General features: G+C 46.7%; 1 protein-coding gene across 4 annotated transcripts in view; it reads right to left on the reverse strand.

Annotated features, from left to right (window-relative positions):
- Window positions 1-23,369, reverse strand: part of POR (cytochrome p450 oxidoreductase) — a 60,733-nt gene extending 37,364 nt beyond the window's left edge. The window contains exons 1-2 of one of the 4 annotated variants that reach the window (XM_077836811.1): window positions 23,235-23,369; window positions 15,552-15,621 (exon numbers count right to left, since the gene is read on the reverse strand). The gene's annotated coding sequence lies outside the window, so the exon portion shown is untranslated. Of the gene's footprint in view, window positions 1-802; window positions 832-15,551; window positions 15,622-20,130; window positions 20,281-23,234 lie in introns of those variants that run through there. The other 3 variants (XM_077836810.1, XM_077836813.1, XM_077836812.1) reach the window with 3 other exon arrangements.
- Window positions 23,370-23,933: the final 564 nt, after the last annotated feature.

Genomic DNA, 23,933 nt, shown 5'->3' on the forward strand with positions numbered 1-23,933 from the left:
TAGAAAGGGGAAAGAGGGAAAAAAATAAATTACATATAATCAAAATGCCAACCATGCCAGAGCATCACCGGAATGTGATGGGAGAGACCTAGGAAAAGACCTCCCAGTACATGCTGTGTTCACTATAGTTTTCAATGTCCCAAGAGCTAGCCCATCCTTTAGGAGATCATTCCACAGCCTAATGCATCTCACTGCGAAAAAGAAGCCTTCTGCTATATTCAGCCAAAATTCCTACTTTCAAATTGTATCAACCCTAGCCAGCTTGCACTCCATCCTTGGCATAAACACTTTCAAACAGCTGTAGCCTTGTGCCTCTCCCAGAGGTCCTCATCTGGCTCCCATCAACGTCAGCGGCAAAGCTTGTGATGGGAGCCAGATCAAACTCACAGCTGGCCCTTGCCCCAGTAATACATATTCTGGAGGATTCATTTCCTCCAGCCACCCCGATCATTTTTGTTGCTCTTCTCTCTTGTATCTTTCTGGGGCAGAATTTACTGCCATATGACTCAACCACACCAGAGCCACGGAGAGAGCCTGTTACCTTCCTCCATAGCAGTGCGATGCCTCGTTGGATGCATCCTCAAGCTGTGTTCACTTTTGTTTTGCTTCAAATTCATGTCTAATTTGCCATCCACTAGCACCTTTAGGTTGCTGTTGGCACAACAGCATTCGCATTCCTATTCCTCAAGATGAATCCCAGTTTGTTCATTTTTGCCCACCTCTCTATTCTCTCTAGTAAATCCTAGGTCCATTTATACTATTGCCTTTGCACTCATTTAGTATCTGTCAGGTTTATTAATACCTGCTTTTTCCTTTCTTCTAGATCATTAAAGTGGCTAGATGAAGACAGATTTCTGAAATGACAAAGAGCAATGTAATGGATTGGATGGGACTGTTCAAAGAACACCTCGATGTTGATTTGCATGCAATTAATCATGTGTTACTGATCTATTATCAATTATTCTTATTCCCCCACCCCGAAAAGCATCAAAAAAGAGCTGATCGTTGTGAGCACATTCGGACTAGCAGTTCCCCTGATCCATCTGGCTAAGGTACTTACAGAGGCTCCCAGGTTACACAAGACCTGATTTAGACAAATCCGCACTCAGGTTGCGTAAGCTAGAAATAGGAGGGCTTTTTTGTTTGTTTTTGCACATAATGGTCGGGTATACATTTCCGACTTACGCAAAATTCAAGTTACGCAAGGCATTCCGGAACGGAACGATAGCATAAGTCAGGGAGCATCTGTATTTCGCCCTCATTACCACATTAGCTCAATGCCTCACAATCTTTAATGTATTTATCCTCCCAACACCTCTGTGAGGCAGGGCAGTGCTATTATCCCTATTGTACAGGTGAGGAACTGAGGCTCAGAGAGGTTAAGTGACTTGCCCAAGGTCACACATGGAGTGTGTGGCAGAGCAAGGACTTGAACCCAGGTCTCGCAAGTCCCAGACTGCTGCCTGAACTACTGCCACCCTGCCCTTCGAGAATAAATAGCTACTGCTTTTCCTCTTCCATTGTTTCCCCAAGCTACCAACTCTTAGCAATCATGCTTCACACTGGAAGATTAGTTTCATGATGGGCAGAACAGAGTTCTGAGTGGGCAAGCAGATGATTAACTTGAACCATGATCCATGGGGGTAGAGTAGTGACAAAGTTGACAGCGGGAAGAGTAAGCAGCACAGGTCATTGCAATGGTAGCGTCACATTAGGAAACTGGCAGAGCGGTGATTCACAGAGCTCAAGGGAACATTGTAATCAACTAGTCTGACCTGCTCTTTAACCCAGGCCAGAGACCTGCCCCAGAATTATTCTTAGAGCAGTTCTTTTGGAAAAACATCCCATCTTGATTTTAAAATGGTCAGTGACGGAGAACCCATCACAATCCTTCCAATGGTTAGTCGTTCTCACCGTTAATAATTTACACCTTATTTCCAGTCTAAATTTGTCTAGCTTCAACTTCCAGACATCGGATCATGTTAGACTTTTCTCTGCTAGACTGAAGAGCCCATTGTTCAATATTTGTTGCCCATGTAGGGACTTAAAGACTGTAATCACGTCACCCCTTAACCTTCTCTTTGCTAAGCTAAATAGATGGAGCTCCTGGAGTTTATCACTGTAAGGCAGATTTTCTAATCCTTTCATCAGTCTCATGGCTCTTCTCTGATCCCTCTCCAATTTATCACTGTCCTTCTTGAATTGTTGACACCAGAACTGGACAGAGGATTCCAGCAGCGGCTGCACCAGGGCCAAATACAGAAGTAAAATAACCTCCCTACTCCGCCTCAAGATGCCCCTGCTTATACAGCTCAGGCTCACATTAGCTCTTCTGGCCCCTGCATCACACTGGGAGCTCCTGTTCAGATGATTATTCACCACAGCCCCAAACTGTTTGCAGAGTTGCTGCTTCTCAGGATAGAGTCCCTCATCATGCAAGCGTGGGGAATTCTTTGTTCTTAGATGCAGAAATGATGTGATTAAGGTAACTCCCCCTCCACATGCCAGTGGACTGGCTCTATCCACATTGCAATTGAACACCCATCACTGGCCCACGTCAGCTAACTTGAGCTCACAAGGCTGGGACTATGGGGCTGTTTAACTGAGGTGTGGACGTTTGAACTCCGGCTGGAGCCTGGGTTCTGGGACCCTTCCTCCTCGCGTGCAGGCTCTGAGGCTTAAGAAAGTGGGTGGGCGTCAGAGCCCGAGCTGCAACTTCAAAGCACTGTCTGTACAGCGATTTTAAAGAGCTAGCACAAGCCCCACTAATCCAAGTCTGTCGACCCAGACTGGTAGGCTTGCTCCAAAATGCAGCGTAGAGACACTCCCACAAGCAGAGCGATCCCCTATTGTGTTTATTATCAAAAACATACTAGAAAACACTTTGAGGCCACCAAAAAATTTGTTGTTAGAACCCTTCTAGTGGGATGTTACTGTGGGACTATGGCGAATTGCTGAACAGCACCGCTGTCAAAAGTTACAAATCAGCACTTCAGTAGAGGGTGTAGAGATGCACATATGCACCTTGCAGTGACATTAGACAGGCCTTTCAGGTGCACGAATCAAGGAGCTTGCACTTCCAACGTTGCAAGGCTAGTTCAGGAATAAACACAGAACAAATGATTCTCAGATCTGTTCAGAGTTTTATTTTACTAAAGAATTTAAGAATGCGATTCTACTCTGCGGAGTGATTAAACAAGGAGTCCCATGATGTCGTTTTCATTGTCTGGATTGCCTAAAAGTGAAGTTTTTTTTCTAGCCAGCACCCCTGCAAACTAACTCTGAGATCTGAGTGTTAACCGGGAGGTAAGGTTTGGCTTTGTACATTACCACAGGTTGCCCTGAGCCAACTGAGGTGGGTCATACCATAGATGCAATTACAGAGTAGGCTTTATGATAAAGCCTCTGTACCTTGTGCCAAGCAACTTGTGTTTTAGGGCTCTCTCTTGTTCTCAAGGATGTCTGCGCATCTCCATTGATCGTTGACATGCATTGTGTGCCAGAGTTGCAGGGAGAGTTTTTAGGCTGCTGGCCACTTTTCAGGGACATTTCCTGCCAAGGACTGTGTTTGTACTAATGACTTAATTGACAGTAATTCACTAGTGTTACGGCCTGGTCCTATGACCTGTTGAGCACCCTCCACTGACTCTGAACTCAATGGTGGAGGGTGCTCAGTACCTTTCAGAACCAGGCCCTTTGATGCTCCCGATTCCGTGAAATGTCTGGCACTGAAGTTTGACGACTTTTAATTAAAGACAAATTAAATGTGCATGAATTCACTGCTGTAGAACATTTCTGTGTGACTTCACAATGACCCCAACTATACATGTGTTTAGGGACCAGACCTTCTAAATCTAACACAATACCAGAGCTCTAAGCCTGAAAAGGGACCATTTCAAAGTTGAATGGGCTAAAATATAACCATGCCTAACATATCCCCCCATTACTTCTTAATTTGTATTATATTGCTGCCTAGAGGTCCCAGCTGAGATGCGGGGAGGGTCCCCATTTTGCTGACAGAGTAAATAGACAAGGCAGAAAAGGAAATATATCCCACTTCACCAATAGGAACCAAGGCTCAGATTTTCAGAAGTGATTGGTTATTTTGGGTGCCTCAATCTTTGCCCATCTTGAGTCACCTCAGAGGGGCTCACGGTTCCAAGTGCCCACACTCTGTAAACCAGGCCCTTTCAGGTGTCTCAGGTTGTGCCTGTTTGAAATCTCCCCTGAAAGACACAAGTGATGGGAGATCTCTGAAGTAGAAATGCTGGTTTGGCTTTGTGCAAAGGGACAGCGGATGTTCAGAAGGGTGGATGTGACATCTGGTGCTTGGTCTTGCAGTCCTTCCTCATGTGTAACCCCACCGATGCCCATGAAGCTACTCAAATGTGAGTTGGGGTTGCAGGATTGGGGACCCTCTTTATTTTCTGCATGGACTGGCAAAAATGCACCTTGCGTAAATATCTATCTAATCAGCTGCCTACTTGTTAGAAGGCCTTCAACTTCCTCCTTTCTTGGGCAGATCAGGGCTATAAAATAAAGCAGCTACCATGTTCAGTTTCCCATGCAGGAGTCAGCAACTTCCATATGTACTTTTTGCTGAGACCTTAAAGAGAAGTTGAGAATAAGCTAGGGCATAAGGCAGGAAGAAGTATTAAAGAAAATAGAAGTTTGTATGAGAATGTGTCTTATTCAAATAGTAACTCAAAGTGTTAAAGGCAGGGCTTTCCTTGGAAACAAGAGACCAGGTGGGGTCAGAATTAAAACTTGTTAGCTCTTGTCAGCAGTAGGTGACTCAGTGTCTCATCCTCCTACAGATAAGTTTGTATAGGCCAGTTAATACTGAAGAGCAAGTACAGCAATATGAGAGAGGTGGATTCTTCCCTGACTCATGCATCATTCTGACAATGACATGAGCCCTTGCTATGCAGTTACTAGAAAAGAATCAAACCTCAGAACGTGCCCCAAAAGCCCAGAGATGTGAAAACCAGACCAACTTACTAAAAAAACAAATGTTGTGGCTTTTTGCAAGGTAAACAAAGAGGCCTTTTATTTACACAAACATCTGTGACCCAACATTAATAGAAAACAGATAGGTGTAGAGATATTGTTGCAATTACATATATTAGGTCAGCTTCACTTCCAGGTTATATAATTGTAAAACTGAAGGGCTGGAACGGACCTCAAGAGGTTGTCTAGTCCCGCTCCCTGTGCCGAGACAGGACCAAGTACACCTAGACCATCCCTGACAGCTGTTTGTCCAACCTGATCTTAAACTCCTCCAATGACAGAGATTCCACAGCCCCCGTTGGAAGCCTGTTCCAGATCTTAACTATCTTTATAGTTAGAAAGGATTTCTCAATATCTAATCCTAATCTTCCTTACTACACATGAAGCCCATTACTTCTTTCCTGCCTTCAGTGGTCACGGAGAACAATCGATCACCTTCCTCTTTGTAGTAGATCACCAATACCGTTACCAGGCCCCCTCCAGCGTTTTTCCTCCAGACTAAACATACCCAGGGTTTAAACCTTTCCTTATAGGGCAGGCATTCTAGACCTTCAGTCATTTTTGTTGTTCTCCTCTGAACTCTTCAATTTCTTTAAACGTGGCACCCGAAACTGGACACAATTCTCTAGCTGAGGCCTCACCAGTGTCACACAGGGTGAAAGAATTACCCCATGTCTTACATATGCCCCACGACTGGAGTTCAGGGTTCTCCCTACAATACCTAGTGACGACAATCTCCAGGCCCAATTCTCCTTTTACTTGCACTGGTGTAAATCGGGTGTAGCTCCACTGACAGTGAGTTACATTCATGCATACAAGAGAAGATTCAGGACCACTGCACAAAGTGAAGCTCCAAACTACTCCTCTGGGCTGTTCACTCCTCTTCCCTAACTTGACAACTCTGTCTCTGTCATTTCGGTCTCACTGAGTTTTCAGGCACTGGATCATCCAGGACACTTTGCCATCAGGTCTGCAACTGTGCCAGCCCATACATAAGCCATGCAAGGTAGAAATGGATGAGGAAGAGGGAATTCCATTTCCATCCACAACCACTGTAAACCCACACACGGTCTACACAGAATCTGGTTCTATATATGCAATGCAGAAGACAGAAGAAAAGAGATCTAGAGAGATGTTTTCTACATCATTACTCTTCTATCCTGTACCATGAACTTTTATTCTAAGCAATAAGGCAAGCTACACACTGTTTCCAAACATGTGAAATCAGTGGAAGCAGCCACCTGTAGGAGGTTGGGCTGGAGATTAAAATAGGAGACTGCTGGCAGATCTGCAGAGGACACGTTTGGCAACACGTACACAGAGGCCTGCAATTAGGAATTTAAGGGTATGTCTATACTACACGCCGGATCGGCGGGCAGCGATCGATCCAGTGGGGGTCAATTTATCACGTTTAGTCTAGAGGCGATAAATCGACCCCCGAGCGCTCTCCCGTTGACTCCTGTACTCCACCGGAGCGAGAGGAGTCGACGGGGGAGCATCAGCAGTCGACTCACGGCAGTGAGTAGATCTAAGTACGTCGACTTCAGCTACATTATTCACATAGCTGAAGTTGCGTAACTTAGATTGACACCCCCCCCTCCCCCCGCAGTGTAGACCAGGCCTTAGCGAATAGTTTCAATTACTGAAGATGTACGTTCCAATTATAGACAAGAGTCAGAGAACTGATAATGGGGCGTGGAGCCTTTCATCATGCAGATATTAAGTGAAAGTCCTTACTCATTGAGTGTTGTGCTAATCTTTGTGGAAAGATGAGACTAATAGCCCCCAATTCCCTGTTCAAAGCTTTAAGCAAAGTTCAATTTGCTTGAAAACATTTATTTTAAGATTGAGTTGTTGAAGCAGAAGTTCCAGTCAGAGCAACGACGGCTACAGAGAAAATGCTGATGCAAGTAACCAAAGAAAAGGGAAGGTGGAGAACGTGTGCTGCCGATATAGAGAATCACAGCTAAATATCTGTGGCAACAGATGGGATGACTTGGCAGATCAGCACTCTGTCACATTTCTGCAGCCACATGACACCCCAGAATCGGCATGACTCAACACAGATACCATTAATAAAAAGGAAGTTGAAACACAAGGCAGCAATGATTTTCTATCCCAGGAACCCTTGGTATCGCTAGGAACACGAAGGATTACACCATCATTGCAGAAATCATCATCTCTCCCAGTTAGGATACAATTGACCTTTTCCCCTGCCTGCAGCCGAGGAGCAGAAATGAACACAAAGATAAGGGAAAGCAGAACCATTTGCTCCTCTTTACAACTTAACTGGAAATACCAATATCTAGGGGCGGAGTAAAGTGCTTGGTCAAATACATCAGCCATAAAAGCACTTTACAAACTGTACACAAACAGCACCACGGAAATACAACCACCTCTGGAATGGAGGGAAGCAGCCTAGATAAACAACTGTGACATACCCGGCTCTTATGAATAGGGCAGGGGGTGACCTTTAACAGGCAGTATAAATTAAGGAAGGTGTTCATTTTGAAATACAGGGCAGTGACTCAGTTCTTTCAGCTATCAAAGTTACAAGAGATAGATGTTATTAAAACGTATTTAGTAGAGAGGCATTAAAGTGAGCACAGCTAATGTTAGCCAACCACTGTCATAATAAGCAGTGAGGAGACAAACTGATATATATCTGGAGTGATACAAAAGCTACGGCTGCTTAAGGGAGGCATTGTGGCCAAGTGGCTAAAGCACTGGCCTGGGACTCAGGAGACCTAGGTTCTGTTCCAGGCTCTGCCACTGGCCTGCTGTTCACCTTAGGCAAGTCATGTCCCCATTCTGTGTCTCAGTTTCCCCATCTGTAAATGTGGATAATGACACTGACCTTCTTTGTGAAGCTTGCTGAGATTTAATTATGAACAGTGCTATACAACGTTTAGGTATTCATTATTAACACCCCACTGTGCCTTAAAAATCAGTGCCTTCTGCTCCAGGACACTCAGCACAGAAACCCATCTCACAGCCTTTGTGGTACATGGCATTTAAACATTACAACGTGCAGCATTAGCCAGAAAGAATTGTGGGTCTTTCTCCATGTCTGTTCAGCACCATTTTCCTTACCAAACAAATACAATTCACTAGAATGAAAGCTCTGATGCAGATCGTTTACCATTCCTCACCTCTTGAATTCAGGGCAATTCAGAAGATTTTCTTTTTCTCCACACCTTCGCAGTCCCAAGCACACAGCCTACCCTGATAATACTCCCTCGGCTGGCCAGATAAAGCAGGGAGGACTCTGAGCAGATGTGCTGCGGAGTGTCTCATGTCAGTGTGGCTTGCTATAGGTATTACCATTTCCTTCCCACTTCACCCACAGGGAATTTAAAGTACCAGTTATTCTGTTTTTTCTTGGTTGGTACCAGACGTATTGTTTGGTATCTAGACAAAAAGACAGCGGAGAGAAGCCCCACAGCAGCCCAAGTGACCTCTCCTTCTGGGTGCTTGTCACACTCGCTTCAGCAATGGTGAACAGATCGCAAAGACAGAAGATGAGCTCTGTGTAGCTTGAAAGCTTGTCTCTCTCACCGACAGAATCTGGTCCAATACAAGACCTCACCCATCTTCTCTCACAGATTCAATGGCATTTCTTTGCGCATGACACTACCTCAGCCTGCTATAGTCAAAGGGCCTGGTTTTATATTCCTTATGCAGACAGAACCCCCACTGTGGTCAGTAGGAATACAGGATAGAGATCCAACATACAACTGCCAGTAGGAAAATGGGATTTCTCCAGTAGGAAGACAGAAAAGGTCCAGAAGGATGATGTCAAGATTCTGTCAGTAAAATTAACCCCTGCTGGAAACTACAGAGAACTCTACAGAGGGGCTGCTGAAACATACAAGATAACTTTGCATGCGCTATTTGATTCAATGATAGAAGACAATACCCAGGTACAGAAGAAAAATTACTATGCCAAAACCTCTTTTAACCAGCATTACACAACTTCCAGGAAGATGCATCAGCCCAGGCAAAGAGTCTTTGCCTGCCATCTACCCAAGTGGTTAGTTTTTCCTCCTCATTATCAAGGATACTTTACCCTTTTGTTCTTGGCCCCTTCCCCCCCCCCGCAAAGAAAAAAGTTCTATTCACCCTGGGTGAAAAGAATCTTTTCTAACTCTCCACGATCAGCATGATGAGCTTCCCATGGAGCAGGTCCTCAAAGAATCAATCCTGAAGCACTTACATGAGAGGAAAGTGATCAGGAACAGTCAGCATGGATTCACCAAGGGAAGGTCATGCCTGACTAATCTAATCGCCTTCTATGATGAGATTACTGGTTCTGTGGATGAAGGGAAAGCAGTGGATGTATTGTTTCGTGACTTTAGCAAAGCTTTTGACACGGTCTCCCACAGTATTCTTGTCAGCAAGTTAAAGAAGTATGGGCTGGATGAATGCACTATAAGGTGGGTAGAAAGTTGGCTAGATTGTCGGGCTCAACGGGTAGTGATCAATGGCTCCATGTCTAGTTGGCAGCCGGTGTCAAGTGGAGTGCCCCAGGGGTCGGTCCTGGGGCCGGTTTTGTTCAATATCTTCATAAATGATCTGGAGGATGGTGTGGATTGCACTCTCAGCAAATTTAGGGATGATACTAAACTAGGAAGAGTGGTAGATACGCTGGAGGGCAGGAATAGGATACAGAGGGACCTAGACAAATTGGAGGATTGGGCCAAAAGAAATCTGATGAGGTTCAATAAGGATAAGTGCAGGGTCCTGCACTTAGGACGGAAGAACCCAATGCACCGCTACAGACTAGGGACCGAATGGCTAGGCAGCAGTTCTGCGGAAAAGGACCTAGGGGTGACAGTGGACGAGAAGCTGGATATGAGTCAGCAGTGTGCCCTTGTTGCCAAGAAGTCCAATGGCATTTTGGGACGTACAAGTAGGGGCATAGCGAGCAGATCGAGGGACGTGATCGTCCCCCTCTATTCGGCATTGGTGAGGCCTCATTTGGAGTACTGTGTCCAGTTTTGGGCCCCACGCTACAAGAAGGATGTGGATAAATTGGAGAGAGTCCAGCAAAGGGCAACAAAAATGATTAGGGGTCTGGAATACATAAGTTATGAGGAGAGGCTGAGGGAACTGGGATTGTTTAGTCTGCAGAAGAGAAGAATGAGGGGGGATTTGATAGCTGCTTTCAACTACCTGAGAGGTGGTTCCAGAGAGGATGGTTCTAGACTATTCTCAGTGGTAGAAGAGAACAGGACAAGGAGTAATCGTCTCAAGTTGCAGTGGGGGAGGTTTAGGTTGGATATTAGGAAAAAGTTTTTCACTAGGAGGGTGGTGAAACGCTGGAATGCGTTACCTAGGGAGGTGGTAGCATCTCCTTCCTTAGAAGTTTTTAAGGTCAGGCTTGACAAAGCCCTGGCTGGGATGATTTAATTGGGGATTGGTCCTGCTTTGAGCAGGGGGTTGGACTAGATGACCTCCTGAGGTCCCTTCCAACCCCGATATTCTATGATTCTATGATTCCCAAGCCTCGACACAAGGAATAATCTCTTCTCTCGCAGATCTCAATGAAGAGGGTAATTGAATATACAGACACTGTGACGTTGCACTCTATATGATTTTATGAAAGTATGCTAATGAGTGTAAATATAATGTAACTAATACATGCTTCATGCAAAAGGTCTCTTGTAAGGTATCACTACAAAGCTTATAATCTACTGAGTGTGGTCATCCTATTTGTATAAATGTATCACTCTTGTATCTGAAACTAGAAATATGAATATAACTCTGAGGTCCTATTGTAGTTACGCAAAGCGTGCACTATTAATGGTGGTTTGGAATCTTAATGGCTCCCATTAACCAGGACAATTGACTGTAGATGGCTCTGTTTTACCTGTAAGTATTCCTTACAAGTGAGTAACGAAGTCTTACAGTGACATGTGATCATGTCACCTGAACTGGAATCCATCTTTAAGCTTTTCCATTGAGAAGGAGGGTGAGAACCCAGAGGGACAAAGAATTCCCACCTTATGCAAAAGATATATATAAGTGGGTGGAACAGAACAAAGGGGGTGGCCATCATGCGAAATCCCCTAGCTACCACCTGAGCTGGAACAAGGGCTATACCAGGGGAAAAGGATTGTGCCCAGACTAGGAAGGTGTCCAGTCTGTGAAAGAAACTTATTGAAACATCTCTGAGGGTGAGATTTTATCTGTATTCAGTTTTATTACCGTACTAGGCATAAACTTGCATGTTTTATTTTATTTTGCTCGGTAATTCACTTTGTTCTGTCTGTTACTACTTGGAACCACTTAAATCCTACTTTCTGTATTTAATAAAATCATTTGTTAATTTAACCCAGAGTATGTATTAATACCGGGGGGGGGGGGAAGGAGGGGGGAGAACAGCTGTGCAGCTCTCTCTATCAGTGTTATAGAGGGCGAACAATTTATGAGTTTACCCTGTATAAGCTTTATACAGGGTAAAACGGATTTATTTGGGGTTTGGACCCCATTGGCAGTTGGGATCTAAGTGTTAAAGACAGGAGCACTTCTTAAGTTGCTTTCAGTTAAGTCTGCAGCTTTGGGGCACATGGTTCAGACCCTGGGTCTGAGTTGGAGCAGACTGGCGTGTCTGGCTCAGCAAGAGAGGGTGCTGGAGTCCCAAGCTGGCAGCGAAAGCAGGGGCAGAAGTAGTCTTGGCACATCAGTTGGCAGCCCCCGGGGGGGTTCTGTGATCCATCCTGTCAGAGACACAAAGCACAGTCCTAGTCCAATTCCTACCCTAACTGCAAACGTTTCACTGCACTCAGACCCAGCCCTGACTGATGTTCAGTTCCATCAATTCTTGATGAAATCCAGGTCAGTTAGGATTGCTCAGCACCAACCAGCATCAGGCACCTACTCCAGCCGCGTAGCCAGGTGGAGGGAACAGGGGGAGCGATCCACAAAAAAGGTGCCATCCGCTGCAGCACTTTTACTCACCCCACGGCGCTCCGGCGGCCGGCCATCGCTCGCTCCTGGTGTCTTCGGTGGCACCGACGGTCCCGCCGCCGAGGTGCCACCGAAGACCTGGAGCGAGTGAAGGTCCCGCCGCCGAGGACCCGGAGTGCCGCCGGGTGAGTAAAAGGGCCGCAGCGGGTGACACCTTGCTTTTTGGATCGCTCCTCCTGTTCCCTCAGCAGGAGAAAATTTAAAAGGCGCCAAGACACTGACAAGGCACCACCTGCGCTCGGTGGGGGAGCGGCCGCTCCCTCGCTCCCCCCAGCAACGCTACTGACCTACTCCACAGTTTTTATGTGAGCTAGATTTTTTTTAAATCTTCTGTTCCTCATGTAAGAGTTTTGAGGAAAAGCTCAAATAAATCTCTTCTTGCTTTGCATAAATGTTTATAATACCACTGCTTGGCACTTCTATCCTTGGTCGGAAGGTGTTGTGGAAGCAGCACTGATTCAGCCTCACAACCAGGATGAGGTCCTATTTTTCTGATCAGGAAACTAGGGCATGGAGCAATGAGGTCCAGCCTCACCAGGCAACGGTAATGGTGGTTGTCCTCCCTTGCAAGACACTGGTTTCTCGACAATTTTCAACAGCTCAGAATTCCCAATCTGAGCTGACGGCTTGGCTCTAGGAGCAAGTGAAGTAGGAGTAAAAAACATGTTGCATAACGCATAACTGTGAAGGGGTTTTTTTTAAGTACAAAACGTAAACAAAAAAGCCACTCAACAAGGCATTCCCTTCTCATCAAATCTTGATGCTGTAACTCTCACAGGATGAAGACTGTACTTAGCATAGAATCTGTGCCAGTGTGTATTTCTTCCTAGCAGATTTTTTAAACATGATCTCAGCTTCAAGCATGGTACATTTGGGCTTTCATTACCAACCAAAAACAAAAAAAAACTGGCAGCAGCTCTCACTTGAGAAGAGCGGAATGATTGTAAAAGCTAGAAGACAGAGCATCAGAAAGAGGAGGATGGTTTCACAGGGACAGGAAGAGAATTCTGTCCTTGGGCTGACAAAGATTGTGTCTTTGGGCTGCATGCCAATTCAGGTTAACTTATTTTTGTAGTTTGAAGCCTCTTGTATTTAATTTGGTGTTATTAGTTACTGTGAGCTTAGAGAACAGCTGTTTTCAACAGCCCTGAAAGCTTCCAGCCTTGAAAAGCCTGACTATTTTTGATTTTAAGCACCAACCATTGTGAGGTATTTGCCTCAGTGTCAAACTGCCCTACCAAGAACTCCACAGTTACTTACACACCAATTAACGTGGGTCAGCATGGACGTTTTTGTTTCTGATCCCTAGATAAACTGAAACAATGAGGGCACAAGGTAAGAGAATACCCTCTTCCAACCAAAACCGTTGACCAGTTTGATTTCCCAGTGGAAAACAAGTTCAGATTGTAAACAGCAGCGTGGTAAAGGGCAAAACCAACACTGTAAAAAAATCCATGTATCAAGACAGGGCAGGAGATTGTTAACTTCAACCCTGCACACTGTATTGTGGGGCACTGTTTACACAGCCAACACCTCTGCACAGGCTTAAGCAGCAGAATTTTAAGAGCCCCCATGTAAATCTGAATATTGTGGAGGATTCAAGAATTTAACTGCAGGTAGCTGTGTTTGGAGACTTGGATATGATTAAAAGGATGCCGCCAATTTACATATCATACGCCTGTCTGAAAACGTTACAAGCAACACCTACAATCACTGTATCTTCTCCCTCCATCAATTTCTTTACTGTGTGCATTTGAGAGCACTTTGTGCACAGTCGTCTCCACTGAGTCCCCTTGTATTCATAGTTGATCCACACAAATGGGAAACAGGCCTTTCACACAGCGGGGGGGGGGGGGGGAGATACATTGATTAACAGGTGATTGTAAAGCCACCGGAACTGGCCAGGGGATTCATTAAGTGTCTGATAAATGTGAAGCCCTCATCATCAGTGGGGAGGTTTAGGTTGGATATTAGGAAAAACTTTTTCACTAAGATGGTGGTGAAGCACTGGAATGCGTTACCTAGGAAGGTGGTGGAATCTCCTTCCTTAGAGGTTTTTAAGGTCAGGCTTGACAAAGCCCTGGCTGGGATGATTTAGATGGCGATCGGTCCTGCTTTGAGCAGGGGGTTGGACTAGATGACCTCCTGAGGTCCCTTCCAACCCTGATATTCTATGATCCCTCACACTGTGGCTTCTGGTAAGGAGGCGCCTCTCTCAGCACATTGTTTCCTGGCTGTTACAAGGGTAGGTTCCCAGCCTGGAAATCCTGCTCCCCAGTGAGCAACTCCAGCGTCTGCCTCTGCTGCTCTCAGCTTTCCCAACCAGCAGAAGGAAACTGACTTAATTTTTGTCAGTTTCACCGTTTCCCAATGATTCCAGCAGCAGCCCTGACAAGGGACAAGACTGAGTTTTCACTCTGCTGCCCCATGGCAAAGCACTGAGCAGAACCCAGGGCTCTAGAACTGTCTGGCTGCACAATCAGGCAGACAGCCCTGCAGGGGTTCCTTGGTTCTTATTTTGACAGTTTCCTTCGCAACCATATGTGCTTTAAAAAAAAAGCAAAGAGAGTCTGGGTGATGGGGGGCGGGGGTGATGTTAAATGAAAGCTTAGATTCTGCAAAAGTGAAAGAATTGCAAATACGTATTATTAACCCAAAGTGTAGCAAATATCAGTATGATTTTTTTAAAACCCAAGATTTCATCACTAGTATATTATCACACCATTTCTTCGAAGCACTTCACATCCATTAGATGTTTGTCTCAACACCCCCACAAGGGTGGGAAGTATTATTTTACATGAGAGAGAACAAAGATGCTGTGTCTTGCCCATATCATGCACTACAGTGGTAGAGCACAAAACAGAACCCAGATCCCCAGACTCCCAGTCCTGTTTTTTTAAATACAGCCACCCTATGCACATGATAGTTGTTGAAGGTTAAGGAGTCTGAGTTAGAAAGTTTTATTTTACCAGGAAACATGGGGGGGGGGGGGGGACAGTTCTAATTCAGTGCTCTCTGATACAGTCTTCACATTTGGGGTTTAGTGAGCATGAAATATGTCACGTGTATTTGTTTTCTCTTTGTATACTTGAGAATTATTGGAGTGTTTTTCCTTTGTCTCAGTGTGAGTGGCTATTGTTTGCCTGACACAGTTACGTATATGCCACTCCAATATTACATAATCATGACTTGTGCAATGATTCTACCCTGTACTTTACCAGGCTGATACCCCAAAGTAGTGTCTAACTAGACACTGGAATAAATCCTAGTCATGTTGCATGAGAGGTGATCAATAGTTACATTTTAGAAGTGACTTGCATGGTATCTGGATATTACAATGAGAGATAGTGTGGCTGTCAGTGCAGAAAAGTGAGAAACAGGACTAGTGGTTTCTATTTCCAGCTCTGCTACCAACTTACAGCAAGTTAAGTATGGCACTTAGAGCCAGATTTTTTTAAAATTTCAACACCCCCAATTAAGGCCAGATTTTCAGAGTTGAAAATATGACTCACTTCCCCACACAATTCCAATCCATTTCCTCTTCTGATTTGTAAAACAAACATATTTACCTGCCTCACAAGAGGTGATGAAGTTGGCCTGCTAGCAAAGTGCTTCGAAATGTTCAGAACTGTACAGGCACTGTACAAATGTAAAAGGAAAATTAGGCTATTAGTACTCTGTGGAATATTCCAAAGAAACTATGTAAGTATCATTAAAAAAAAAAAACAATTAGGAAAACACCCTTAGTTGCTAACTAAGCAAGAACATTAAAATAATATGCAGCTAAAAGTCAAACCAACTTTCCCTGTGTGTCACTTTGGACTGTCACGGTTCTTAGGAGTAGCCTTCAGTACTACAAAGACTTCTTGCTCAATGTTTTCTTTCTGCAGGTTCTATGGCCCAGAAGCAGCACACAAATGGATTTTTGTGTTTAACCGAGAAAGAGGTAATCACAGATTATTAAATTTCAGACTGTCCATGTTGCATATAATAGAGTAGGTAATTAAGCTTATTAAGGACTCTCTAAATATTGATCTTTTGAATAGGTGCACCAATACAGTAGAACACGTGACACACCTTTTACAATACCTTGTGAAGCGTAATCCTGGCACTAGGATCAAATTATACTGGGAAAGCAACTTACGTAAGATATTAACCATGGTTTTTTAGTTAAGAAAGCAGAACAAAGTTCATCCAGGGTAGATAACATCCTCTTGGTATCAAGTATCAGGGGGTAGCCATGTTAGTCTGTATCCACAAAAACAACAAGGAGTCCAGTGGCACCTTAAAGACTAACAGATTTATTTGAGCATAAGCTTTCATGGGTAAAAACCTCACTTCTTCAGATGCATGGAGTGAAAGTTACAGACATAAATATACTGACACATGAAGAGAAGGAGTTACCTCACAAGTGGAAAACCAGTGTTGACAGGGCCAATTCGATCAGGGTGGATGTAGTTTTTTATATCAGAGAACTATAAACGCTTGGTAGTTTTTTATATAAGAGAAAAAGGGAGAGACCAGGATGGGTATGGTACTGAACAAGGTAACAGATTACTCCAATTCTCTGAAGATCACACCAACGCAAAAGATTGACTAAAAAATTACCCTATGGAATTCTATAGTTACTCTTTATCTGTAACTTATGAAGCAAATTTGCTTCATTCACATCTGAAGTTCAGAGGGCACTGTTAATCTGAACTCCAATCAGTTTAATAAAGAAGAAGAAGAAGGTTAAAAGCCATTTAGGTCTTACAGCTGCCTCTGAGGGCCCCAATCGTTTTGGTGGTTTTCACAAGCAAGTTCTCCTGCTTCTAACTTTTTTTCTCATTCCTGTTGCGGTATAAAAGATCCCCACAAACAGGGGAAACAGATCAAATGAACAACAACAACAAACAACAAATGAGGACAACAAATGAGGAACAACAAATGAGGAAAAGTGAGAATGAATATTCAGTAACAGACTGCTCTGTAAATGAAATTACTATAAGTACAGGTCAATTGCTTAAAGAGATGCCAACTTACAAAGCCCAATAGTCTCAAATTTTTTCCACCTATTGTTCAAATTTTGTACTTTAAAACAGGTAAGCTTAGTATAAACAAATGAGATTGGAAGAGTTTATTTGCTTTTGTTATAGAACCATGGTGTTTCGCTCCTACCAATGAGAATATATGTAAACAACTAGTTTTGGCCAGATCCTCCCCTAATAGCTGGCTTAGTTAATAGCTTCTCAAAGCACATTTCAAGTTGTTAATGGAACCACACAAATACAAAGAGAGGCTCTGTTTGTTGTTGTTTTTAAACACATTCGGGAGGACTTGAATGTTCAAAATACACATTTGAGGGGCCTGAAGGAAAACAAAAAACCTATCATGCAGTCTTGCTATTGCCCTCACAGATAGATAAATACAGCCTTACAAGGCACAGAACAGACCTGTCCAAAAATAAAAAAAAAGAAGAAGAAGAGCTGTGGAATTCTGCACCATTCCACCCTCAGCTATCACGGCAGAAGATCTGCAGTTAAACCTATTACTACTGTAGTACACGGATGAAAGACTGCCAATTAAATGAATGAAAGAGTGGTGTTGCAATCCAGTAGGTGGTGCTCTTCCCTCTGAATGAATGCCCCAGCATGGTGCAAACAGGGCATTTCAACAGGGCAAAGGTATGCCCTAATTCCAAGTCTGACCTGTTGCAGCGACAGTGTGCATTATTGAAACCAGTTACTCTATTTCACTCCGGGGTGGCTACATTTCAGCAGTGGATGAAGCGACCACTACGAAGCGCGCATCAAGTTTGACATATTTTGAAGTTGAAGGCTCCATACAAGTAAAAATATTGTCATTTCATATTCAGAACTGGGAAAAATTTTAAGTGACTGGATTGAAGGAGCTTCGGTTCTTTTTGGCTTCTGGCCTGCGAGTTAACTGCTGAACAAACTCGGATTTTAAAAAAATCAGAAAGATGAACGTGCAAAAGAATGTCAATGATACAATAATTCATCCTCTTCAGATGAAATGAACAAACTGTCCAAGGAGTCCTCCTCTCTATATCTGGTCCACTCTTCCAATGGCTTATTTTAGCTTCAATAGCCTCTTTCAACCAAGGTTACATAAAATGTTTGGCCAAAACCCAGTCTAAGTGCCGCAGGATGGGTCACTTACTCCTATGAATGAGGAAGCCTGATAAACTCCCCTGGTTAATCTTGGTCATTATGTTCCCTGCAGCTCGTCCCACCAGTTTTAACTCTCTACCACCTTCTTTGGGGAGATTTTTCTTCAGTCTATGAAACCTACATTTTTATTTTGCTTTTTTAAACTTCACCCCACCACTCCTAGCGATGTCCCTTTGTCTACAAATATTTGAAAGACGGAAAAAGATTTCCCAGGCCAAGCTGCCTACATGGCGAGAAAAACACCTGCGGAGATAACACAGGAGTTTGGAGTTTTAATAGCCAAGTCAGAGTTCTACCCCAGCACAGAAGCTGGACGGGAACAGACATCGCTGGAGTGCAGAGCCTGCCACCAGGCTCTAGGGCATTCTGGGGCAGGTCTCCTCCAGCTCTCCTGTTGAAGCTGTTCCATTTTGGTTTAAAATTCTTGAACAGTCACTGGGCCAGAAATAGAGTGCGAGGAGGACTCTACAGCCTGGTGATTAGGGCCCTCACCAGGGAGACCTGGGTTCCAGGCCCTGCGCCGATGAATATTTAGTTATGTATACAGAGTGAACCAGCTTCAACAGGTGAGACCAAGAAAGGCAGAGCCTATAGCTTTGTGGTTAGGGCATTCACCTGGGAGAGAAGAAACTTGGACTCAAATCCCTGCTGCAGAACGGGGATCTGAGCCAGGGTCCCATAATAAAAGGTGGCCAGGGGCACGACCCCCCATCACCTCCTCCCCAATTATTTGTGACGCTAGCCTGTCTTTCTCCTTCTGACCAAACTGCATTTTTGACAGACCCCTGTCGAATTTGCCAGAAGTTTCAGGTCAATTAAAACCGGCACTTTCCAACAAATGAACTGTTCATCTAAAAAGTTTCACCCAGCTCTTCTATGGGGCACACGGCAGACAGGCTACCCAGCACCAGGAGCCACACAGCTCTGAGAGACTTCTGCCAGCATTCAGACAGAGCCACGGACAGAATCCGGAGTCCTGGTTCCCTGGCTCAAACCCACCAGAGCCCGAAACAGAACCTAGGAGCTCTGGCTCCCCTGCCTGAATCCACTAGACCCCGCTCCCCACCCAGTGGTGGGGAAAGAACCCAGGAGTCCTGGCTCCCAATCCCCTTCCCTCCCCACACCGCTCTAACCCACTAGACCCCACACACACACTCCCCTCCCCAAGCAAGGGGAGAACCTCAGAGTCCTGGCTCCCAGCCCCCTATGTGCCCCACTAAACCCCCCTCCCAGCACTGGGGAAAGAACCCAGGAGTCCTGGCTCCCAGCCCCCGCTGCTCTCACCCAATAGACCCCCCACCCCCCGCGCTGGGGAAAGAACCCAGGAGTCCCGGCTCCAGCCCCCATGTACCCCACCAGACCCCCCCGCGCTGGGGAAAGAACCCAGGAGTCCCGGCTCCAGGCCCCCATGTACCCCACCAGACCCCCCGCGCTGGGGAAAGAACCCAGGAGTCCCGGCTCCAGGCCCCCATGTACCCCACCAGAACCCCCGCGCCGGGGAAAGAACCCAGGAGTCCCGGCTCCAGGCCCCCATGTACCCCACCAGACCCCCCGCGCTGGGGAAAGAACCCAGGAGTCCCGGCTCCAGGCCCCCATGTACCCCACCAGACCCCCCGCGCTGGGGAAAGAACCCAGGAGTCCCGGCTCCAGGCCCCCATGTACCCCACCAGACCCCCCGCGCTGGGGAAAGAACCCAGGAGTCCCGGCTCCAGGCCCCCATGTACCCCACCAGACCCCCCGCGCTGGGGAAAGAACCCAGGAGTCCCGGCTCCAGGCCCCCATGTACCCCACCAGACCCCCCGCGCTGGGGAAAGAACCCAGAAGTCCCGGCTCCAGGCCCCCATGTACCCCACCAGACCCCCCGCGCCGGGGAAAGAACCCAGGAGTCCCGGCTCCAGGCCCCCATGTACCCCACCAGACCCCCCGCGCTGGGGAAAGAACCCAGGAGTCCCGTCTCCAACCCCGCACCCACCTGGCGGCTCCTCTTCGGCGGCTGCAGCCGGGCCCAGCACAGCCCGGCCGGCACGTACGGCGGCACCTACCACCTCGGGACGTGGGGGTGAGGGCCTGGTCCCGCCACCGGGGCCTCCTGCTCCGCCGCCGCCCGGACCCCGGAGCAGCCGCGACCTCGGCGCGACCCCCGAGCCGCCCCCCGCGGCCTCCTCCCGGAGCGGCGCTGACACCCTCCCCCCGCGGCCCCGCTTGGTACAGTCCGCCCGGCCTGGCGGGGGTGGGGAGCGTGTTAAAGAGACAGCGCCGCCCAGGGGGGCCCGGCTGGGGCCAGGGGCATGACGGGGGGTTGGGGCGTAGGGCCAGTTGGGGGGCAGGGGGAAGATGGGGGGGTTGGGGCGTAGGGCTAGTTGGGGGGCAGGGGGAAGATGGGGGGGTTGGGGCGTAGGGCTAGTTGGGGGGCAGGGGGAAGATGGGGGGGTTGGGGCGTAGGACTAGTTGGGGGGCAGGGAGAAGTTGGGGGTTGGGGCTTAGGGCCAGTTGGGGGGTAGGGGGAAGATGTTGGGGTGTAGGGCCAGTTGGGGGTCGGGGGAAGATGAGGGGGTTTGGGCGTATGGCCAGTTGGGGGGCAGAGGGAAGATGGGGGTGGGATGTAGGACCAGCTGGGGGGCAGGGGGAAGATGGGGGGTGGGGCGTAGGGCCACTTGGGGGGCAGGGGAAGATGTTGGGGTGTAGGGCCAGTTGGGGGGCAGGGGGAAGATGGGGGGTTTGGGCGTAGGGCCAGTTGGGGGGCAGGGGGAAGATGGGGGGTGGGGCGTAGGGCCAGTTGGGGGGCAAGGGGAAGATGTTGGGGTGTAGAGCCAGTTGGGGGTCAGGGGGAAGATGGGGGGGTTTGCGCGTAGGGCTAGTTGGGGGGCAGAGGGAAGATGGGGGTGGGGCGTAGGGCCAGTTGGGGGACAGGGGGAAGATGGGGGAGTGGGGCGTAGGGCCAGTTGGGGGGCAGGGGGGAAGATGTTGGGGTGTAGGGCCAGTTGGGGGGCAGGGGGAAGATGGGGGTTTGGGCGTAGGACCAGTTGGGGGGCAGGGGGAAGATGGGGGGTGTAGGGCCAGTTGGGGTGCAGGGGGAAGATGGGGGGGTTGCTGAGGGCTCAGGATGCAAGGCCCAGTTGAGGGCTGGGGAAGGAATGAGGTGCTGGGGCCCCATTGTACTAGAAGCTGTACAGATTCATAGCAAGAGACAGTCACTGCCCCATAGATCTATCTAGACAAGACAAAGTATTATCCCCATTTTACAGCTCGGCGCTGAGGCATGGAGAAATTAAGGCCCAGATCCTCACAGGTATTTGAAATCAATAGGCATTAGGCACCTGAATACCCCCAGGGTTATGAAAAACGGTGTACCCTCAACAACACAGGTCGAGTCACCCCTGGTACAGGTGCAACTAGGTTGACGGAAGATCGAGCGAGCTACCGCCCCTGGGACAAGTGGATTAACTGCATTGATGGAAAAGCCCCGATTGTCGATGTACGAAGTGTCTGTACTACGGCTGCAACACCGCAACTGTGCTGTTGTAGGTGTGCACGTGGCCTAAATGACTTGCCCAGTGTCAAACAGGGAAGCTGTGGCAGAGTTGGCAACTACAAGATTTTCTGTGAGAGCATCTTTCCTAAGAAAAAGCCATCAGTGAGTCACTTAATATCCATGAAAAGAACAGGAGGACTTGTGGCACCTTCGAGACAAACCAATTTATTTGAGCGTAAGCTTTCGTAAGCTACAGCTCACTTCATCGGATGCATTCATTTTCCACCGATGAAGTGAGCTGTAGCTCACGAAAGCTTATGCTCAAATAAATTGGTTAGTCTCTAAGGTGCCACAAGTCCTCCTTTTCTTTTTGCGAAGACAGACTAACATGGCTGCTGCTCTGAAACCTGTTAATATCCATGGTACATGCTCTTAGATTTAATTTAAAAAAACTATTGTTCCTGGAAAGATAATTCACTATCTAACACTGAAGGAAAACCTATTCTAATACCGTCAGATTTTGGTCTTGGGGCTTGTTTACAAGGTAACTAAAACTAAAATAACTAAATGGGTTGTAATTCACATCTTCAGTGGAAGTGTGTGTGGGGACACTTATTTAGGGGGGAGGGATAGCTCAGTGGTTTGAGCATTGGCCTGATAAACCTAGGGTTGTGAGTTCAATCCTTCAGGGGGCCATTTAGGGATTGGGGCAAAAATCAGGGAGTGGTCCTGCTTTGAGCAGCAGGTTGGACTAGATGACCTCCTGAGGTCCCTTCCAGCCCTGATATTCTATGATACTGAAAAATAACATCTGATTTATATATAATTTTAAGCTGATTTTTAATGATTTAAGTTATATCAAAGTAGAGCCCTCTTATTTTGGTTCCAGTTACTGTTCAGACAATTCCTTGGATTTCCTGTGTCTGATTCCCCACTGCATTTCTCCACCTTTACATTAGTGTAAATCCAGCTAGTGATTTCAGCAGTTACATCAGCATAAAAGTGGAGTAACAGTGGTGACTTAGGCCCCTTGCCTCTGTTACACAATCAATATTCATTCAAGAGCAAACCAGTGACCGCAAGAGCAGAAGCCAGACCAGTCAAACACGCTCTAAAGATTTCCTGGGCTTGCCCTCAAGCAAAAGTTGTACTGCTTTAAGTGGTATAGTTAAAGAAGTACAAGCCCTCTAGTTTGGACCAAGTTATACTGGTATAAAAGTGTTAATACTAGTATAGTTATACTCATATAATAGAGAAGGGGAATGAGCGATATGGATACTTAGCCCTTACGTAGAAGTTTTCATCCATAGATCTCAAAGCACTTTACAAAGAGGTCAGTATCATTATCCCCATTTTACAGATGGAGAAACTGAGGCACAGGAAGGTGACATGACTTGCCCAAGGTCACCCAGCAGGACAAAACCAGGTCTCCTGGGTCCCAGTCTAGTGCTCTGGTCACTAAGCATCTTTACACCCATATAACTGTGTCCACACAAGGAGTTGTACCAGTAAAAATCACACCCCCTAACTGTGAGTTATATTGGCACAACAATTGTGGGTACTAGTCAAAGTGAATGCAGCAGGTGGGAACTAAGACCACCAACCTTCTCAAAGGTAGATCTGTCCAATGTCACCAGCTTTGGCTCTTTTCTTGTCCTGGTTCTTTGATTATTTTGATCGATTGATTTTTACCATCCAGTTGGTGTCATATGATGTTGCCTGAGGTGGAAAAGCCTGCTGCATTCACACGTCCTTTTCTGGGGCCCGTATTCCACATAAAGCCGAGTAACAAGGTTTGGGCTCTGTAGTTCTGCGGGAGAGTTGACTGTATCTGCAAAAGGAAGAACTGCCTCTCCGGTTTCCTTTTTATCTCCTGGGCTGAGCCTATGTGGTTTAAGCTGAGGGGAAAGTCAGATGTGGAAAGGGCGGAGATGGCAGGGAGGAGGGGTTATGCTAAACCCGGTTGCGGGGGCTCTGCCTTTGCTCCACAGCCCAGCCCCTTAAAATCAGAAATGCGATAATTCATATTTAGTAGGAAATGACCTAGGGACGCTCTGTACTTTCCTGTCCATATACAACAGTAAGGTTGAAATCTGCACGTTTCTGTGGAAGAGGCCAGTGTTCTCGTCAAAATGACAACTGGTTACGCAATTAACTTTTTCACTGCTGGCTGTTTACCACACCTGCTGGGCTGCCCTCATTCCTCAGCATTTCACTGAAATCCACAGAGCGTTAGGGTGCACATGGAGAGATTCACCTCTGCAGCAGGAGCGCTCTGCCTGCGCACTTCAGTCATACAGGGG

The sequence above is a fragment of the Eretmochelys imbricata genome, chromosome 17 (assembly GCF_965152235.1).
Source record: "Eretmochelys imbricata isolate rEreImb1 chromosome 17, rEreImb1.hap1, whole genome shotgun sequence".
NCBI classification, from domain to species: Eukaryota; Metazoa; Chordata; order Testudines; family Cheloniidae; genus Eretmochelys; species Eretmochelys imbricata.